This window comes from Ovis aries, chromosome 4 (assembly GCF_016772045.2).
Source record: "Ovis aries strain OAR_USU_Benz2616 breed Rambouillet chromosome 4, ARS-UI_Ramb_v3.0, whole genome shotgun sequence".
Classification (NCBI taxonomy): Eukaryota; Metazoa; Chordata; class Mammalia; order Artiodactyla; family Bovidae; genus Ovis; species Ovis aries.
In genome coordinates, this window is record NC_056057.1 from 91,009,145 (window position 1) to 91,015,937 (window position 6,793).

The 6,793-nt window shown below is 40.6% G+C and overlaps 1 pseudogene; it reads left to right on the forward strand.

The window, feature by feature from the left end:
- Positions 1 to 996: 996 nt before the first annotated feature.
- Positions 997 to 5,536, forward strand: LOC101102898 (lys-63-specific deubiquitinase BRCC36-like; annotated as a pseudogene).
- Positions 5,537 to 6,793: the final 1,257 nt, after the last annotated feature.

Genomic DNA, 6,793 nt, shown 5'->3' on the forward strand with positions numbered 1-6,793 from the left:
TTTTTCTTTATTTTACTTTACAATACTGTATTGGTTTTGCCATACATTGACATGAATCCACCACAGGTGTGCATTCGATCCCAAACATGAACCCCACTCCCACAACATCCCTCTGGGTCATCCCCGTGCACCAGCCCCAAGCATGCTGTACCCTCTTAGATTTTAAGTTACTGTTAAGAACTATTAAGATATCAGTATTTTGTTATTTGTTGCTTTAAACGGAGTCAAATAGTGAATATTTTAGTTTTATAAATCACATCATAATATTATCATTTTTCATGATCATTAGGTATTTGAAGCTACAGAATTGAATGAAATGATATTAAGCCTCAAGTGCTATAATGCTGCATTGTGCTCTTCATATAATTGAGAACAAAGTTTGAGGAACCTGAGAATACAGATAATCGGGCTTGGATTTTTATAACCCTGATTATTTTTCCAGATATCAATGATGCAAAAATATTGAAAAGGGGTTTTTTTAGAAATATAACTAGTAGACCGTAAAATAGCAAGTGTACATTTACTAACTTTTTTTGCCATTTTAAATAAATTCTGTTAGTCTCTAAATAAGGAAAAATTGTTTTTACTCGGATTGATATAAAAGTTTATAAGAAAAGAATTTTGATTATCAATTACTAAATCAATCTAATAATTTTAAAAACATGAATTATTCTGAATGAAAACTTCGTGTATGGTATTGCAATCATTTTTTTAATACTGAAAAATGCAGCATTAATAAAAAATTATTAAGAGGTAATGAGTAGCATTTTTCCTGGGTGAAATCTGTGAAATTAATATATTTGAATTGGAATGACTAATAACTTAGTAAAAAACATTAAAAAATACATGATCATTCAGAACAAAAGTTTTTGTCTTTCTTAGACACTTAGTGCTGTGGATTTAAGCAAAGAATGTTTGGATTCAACCCACACACCTGAGCAACTCATTGGTCGGCCCAACCTGGTGGGAGGCAGATGTGAGTTGGACTGGGTCAAGATGGCAGTGCTGGTGGTGCAGGCAGTGAGAGCTTCATCTGGGTGCTTTCCTAGTATGTCTCAAATCACATGTCAGCACAGAGAAGGAGGAGGTGATGGGGTTGTGCATAGGGGCGTTGAATGGTGATTTAAGTAGTGACTCCAAATTTACATATACTGGAACTGAAATCTGTACTGTTGCTGAAAAGTTGACATCAACATAAGTGTTCATGTTCATTTTGTCATCATCTTGCAATGTTCTGATAAGAGGAAGGATAGAGTGGAAATTTCTCCAAATAGTTGTCTGTGGCCTCAACAGAGGTAGAGAGATTGGCTGAACTAACAGGTCACCCGATGAGAGTTGCAGGCTGGTATTATTTCCATCCTCATATAACTGTTTGGCCTTCACTTGTTGATTTTCACACCAAGCCATGTACCAGATGATGGATCAAGGAGTTGTCAAGCTTATATTTTCCTGTTTCATAGGAGATAAATGTACAAAGACTGGATGGGTAATCTACACTTGCTTTCAATTCATACAGGTCCAAAAGAGCTCAGAATATGAGTGAATTGGAATCCCAATTTATATTGTACCTCATGTGACTATTGGAGAAAGGTCCATATGGACCTTTGTAGGCAAAGTGATGTCTCTGTTTTTTCAATATGCTGTCTAGGTTGGTCATAGCTTTTCTTCTAAGGAGCAAGCATCTTTTAATTTCATGGCTATAGTCACCATCTAAAGTGATTTTCTCAGCCAAGAAAATAAATTCTGTCACTGTTTCCATTCTTTCCCCATCTGTTTGCCATGAAGTGATAGGACCGGATGCCATGATTTTTATTTTTTAAATGTTGAGTTTTAAGCCAGCTTTTTTATTCCCCTCTTCCATCAAGAGGATCTTTAATTCCTCTTCACTTTCTTCCTTGGTGTCATCTGCATATCTGAGGTTGTTGATATTTCTCCCAACAAACTTCATTCCAGCTTGTGCTTCATCTGGCCCAGCATTTTGCATGATGGACTCTGCATGTAAGCTAAATAAGCAGGGTGGCAATATACAGCCTTAACGTACTCCTTTCCCAATTTAGAACCAGTCCATTTTTCCACGTTCAATTCTAACTGTTGCTTCTTGACCTGCTTACAGATATCTCAGGAGGCAGGTAAGTTGGTCTGCTATTCCCATGTCTTTAAGAATTTTCCACAGTTTGTTGTGATCCACAGAGTCAAAGACTTCAGCATAATCAATGAAGCATAAGTAAATATCTTTCTGGAATTCTCTTGCTTTTTTGATGATCAATGGATGTCAGAAATTTGATATCTGGTTCCTCTGCCTTTTCTAAATCCAGCTTGAATATCTGAAATTTCTCAGTTCACATACTGCTGAAGCTTCACTTGGAGAATTTTGAGCATTATTTTGCTTGAGATGAGTACAACTGTGTGTTAGTTTGAACATTCTTTGGTATTGCCTTTCTTTTGTATTGGGATGAAAACTGACCTTTTCCACTCCTGTGGCCATTGCTGAGTTTTCCAAATAGCTGGCATACTGAGCGGAGCTCTTTCACATCATCATCTTTTAGAATTTGAAATATCTCAGCTGGAATTCTATCAGCTCCACTAGCTTTGTTTGAAGTAATGCTTCTTATGGCCCACTTGACCTCCCATTCCAGGATGTCTAGCTTTAGGTGAGTGACCACACCATTGTGGTTATCTGGATCATTAAGACCTTTTAAGTATTGTTCTTGTATAGTTCTTCTGTGTATTCTTGCCACCCCTTCTTGATCTCTTCTGCTTCTGTTAGGTCCATACAATTTCTGTCCTTTATTGTGCCCATCTTTGCATGAAATGTTCCCTTGGTGTCTCTAATATTCTTGAAGAGATCTCTAGTCTTTCCTATTCTATTGTTTTCCTCTATTTCTTTGCATTGATCACTTAGAAAGGGTTTCTTATCTCTCCTTGCTATTCTTTGTAACTCTGCATTCAGATTGATATATCTTTCCTTTTCTCTTTTGCTGTTTACTTCTCTTTTCTCAGCTATTTTTAAGGCCTCCTCAGACAACCATTTTGCCTTTCTGCATTTCTTTTTCTTGGGGATGGTTTTGATCACTGCCTCCTGTAAAATTCTATCTGTCAGATCTCATCCCTTGAATCTTTTTGTCACTTCTACAGTGTAATCATACAGGACTTGATTCAGGTCATACCAGAATGGTCTAGTGGTTTTCCCTACTTTCTTCAATTTAAGTCTGAATTTTGCAATAAGGAGTTCATGATCTCAACTTCAGTTAGCTCCCAATCTTGTTTGTGCTGACTCTATAGGGCTTCTCCATCTTTGGCTGCAAAGAATATAATCAATATGATTTTGATGTTGACCATCTGGTGATGTCCGTGTGTAGAGTCTTCTTTTGTGTGTGGTAGAGGGAGTTTGCTATGATCAGTGCATTCTCTTGGCAAAAATCTGTTAGTCTTTGCCCTGCTTCATTTTGAATTCCAAGGCCAAACTTGCCTATTACTCCAGGTATCTCTTGACTTCCTACTTTTGCACTACAGTCCCCTATGATGAAAAGGACATATTTTTTGTGTGTTATCTATAGAAGGTCTTATAGGTCTTCATAGAATCATTCAACTTCAGCTTCTTCAGAATTAGTGTTTGGGGCATAGACTTGGATTATTGTGATATTGAATGGTTTGCCTTGGAGATGAACGGAGATTATTCTGTCGTTTTTGAGATTGCATACAAGTACTGCATTTTGGACTCTTGTTGACTACGAGGACTACTCCATTTCTTCGAAGGGATTCTTGCCCAATGTAGTAGATGTAATTGTCATCTGAATTAAATTCGCCCATTCTGGTCCATTTCAGTTCCTTGATTCCTAAATTGTTGATGTTCTTTCTTGCCATCTCCTGTTTGACCACTTCCTGATTCAAGGATGTAATATTCCAGGTCCCTATGCAATATTATTCTTTACAGCATCTGACTTTACTTCCATCACCAGTCACATCCACAACTGGGTTTTGTTTTTACTTTGACTCAGCCTTTTAATTCTTTCTCCACTTTAATTCTTTCTCCAATAGCATATTGGGCACCTACTGATCTGGGGAGTTCATCTTTCATTGTCATATCTTTTTGTATTTTTATACTGTTCATGGGATTCTCAAAACAAGAATAGTGAAGTGGTTTGCCATCCCCTTCTGCAGTGGACCATGTTTTGTCAGAACTCTCCACCATGATCCGTCTTCGGTGGCCCTCCATGACATGGTTCATTGTTTCACTGAGTTAGACAAAGCTTTGAGCCAAGGGATCAATTTGGTTAGTTTTCTGTAACTGTGGTTTCCATTCTGTCTGAATGGAATGTGTGATGGTAAGCCATTCTGGAAAAAAGAGTTTGGAAACTTCTACCAAAGTTAAACATACACATAATTTATTACCCAGTGGTTATTTTCCTGTACATTTATCCCAAAGAAATGAAAACCTATTTTGGCACAAAAATTTCTATACAGATGTTCTTAGCACTTTCATTTGTAATAACCCCAAATGAAACAACCCAGGTCCTGCAGTTGAGTGTGTGGTTAAAGCAACTATGCACACCATGTGATGTTATCCTGCAGTGTAAGGGAGCAAACTATTGATACACACAGCTTGGATGGACTTCAAGCATATTAGGATAAATGAAAAAGCCGGCCTTAAAAGGTCACCTATTGAAGAACAAGATGTAGAGGAGTAGGTGGATGTGGAGTACATCTCTCTCTATGGATACATCAGGAATACACCTACAGACACAGAAATGCATGTAGAACACCAGCTGAGGGCAGAAAGGAGGACTTGACCAGTGGAAAAGAATATAAAGAACCGTGCAAAACTTGGTAGGTCGAAGGAACTAGGGGAAAAAAAAAAAAAAAAAACAAGAGTATTAATAGGACTTGCCCTTCGGCGGGTGGGGGAAGTGAAACAGGGGTCTAATCCCCAGAGCGGGGCAATTGTCTGAGTCACAGGAGAAACATTTAAGGCTGAGAGTGAAACAGCTAATCTGTGGCAGCCTAAATGGAATGAGAATCAGACAGTCCTTGCCGCAACCATACATATGCCAGGCAGGAACATGGGTCTCTTAGAAGGGTCAATGGCTGGGAGCTGGCGTTTAGGGATTGTGAAGCAATCCCAGTGTGAGGGCTACTGTTGATTGTGGAAAGACAGATTAAGGGGATGTGAGGGAGAAGATTATGGTGGAAAATGCCTGTGGAGGAAAGTCAGGAAGACATGGAAGCAAGGCGATACTGCTGAGTCACACGTAGAGGGTAGAGCCATCACTATAAGCTCTCTCTCTCCATATGCCAGCATCAGCAGCCGAACAATAGAGAGGCTGGCCCATCAAAAGCCTGACACACTGAACTACAGAGTAGGACCACACCCAGTGTGCCCCTTCAAGTGCCTGATGCACAGATCTACAGAGTAGGACCCCAGTCAGGGGGGCGACTCTATGTGCTTGAATGGGTGGAGCTATGGAGAAAAGCTGGCCAAAGAGGCCTTCTGATCGCTAGCCACAAGAAGCTTGGAAAAAGACTGATAGGGCCATAACTCTGGCCATGGAGGAAGTTTGTGTCCCTGAACACTTGGTGCTGCCAGGATCCCTATAAACCAAGCATCTGCATCACCTTCATGCTCAACTCTCAATGGGGCAGAGATGTCACAGGCAAACAAAAAAAAATCTTGTGTTTATGCGCGCAGGGTTGCTTCTGTCCTGTCCGACTGTTTGTGACCCTGTAGACTGTGGGCTGCCAGGCTTCTCTGTCAGAGAGGGAGTTCTCCAGGCAAGAATACTGCAGTATATTGGCCAATACTAGTTGTCATACCCTTCTGACAGTGAAGTTGCTCAGTTGTGTCCAACTCTTTGCAACCAAATGGACTATAGCCAACCAGGTTCCTCCATCCATGTGATTTTCCAGGCAAGTATACTGGAGTGGGTTGTCATTCCCTTCTCCAGGGGATCTTCCCAACCCAGGGATTGAATCCAGGTCTCCCACATTGCAGGCAGACACTTTACCATCTGAGCCACCAGGGAACTCCCACCATACCCTTCTAGAGCACTATATTTCCTGCTGCCCCAGCCGCCAACTCCCCTGAGCATCTGGTGCTGCCAGAACCCCTGGGACCCAAGCAGCTGCACCACTTTCACATCTGGCCCTCATAGGGGCAAACCCAAGGCCTCCAGGGCAGCCTCAGGGTCTAAACCCCAGTGGACAACTCACATTTAGAGGTGGAAATAAAACCTCAATCGAAACCCAGGAGCAGTGTGGCTAAGGAAGAACATCCAAAACCTTCCCACCAACTGTACAAGCTGCAGATTAAATCCACACAATCAATTAAGCAGACTCTGTCTATGGAATATATAAAAGACCCTTGAGAGCTCCCACAAAAGAAAACGCACCAGCTCTGTTAGCTGTGGACATTGGAGGCAAGAACACACAAGAGTAAGCCAGATTAGAATCCGTGCTGGCCCCACAGCAGGTCCAGAAATCAGTACAGTGTTGGAGGGCATCCTAGGGAGGTAAGGTGGACTGTGATTCCCAGCATGGGAAAGGACTCTGATAGCAGAGACTCAAGAAAAACATTTATTATTCTTATTGTTTTACTTGTTCTGTAGATTCTTTTGGATTTTTCCTTTTTTCTTTTTCCTCCCCCCCCGACACCTGCCCCTGTTGTAGTTGCCAATTTTATTGGCACGAAGAAATCCAATTAAGCTTTTGAGATTATTTTTTTTCTTTTTCTTCAGTCACATTTTTTATTGTTGTGGTAAACCTCTGCCTCTAGGTTGGGCTTATGCAATTCTGTGGC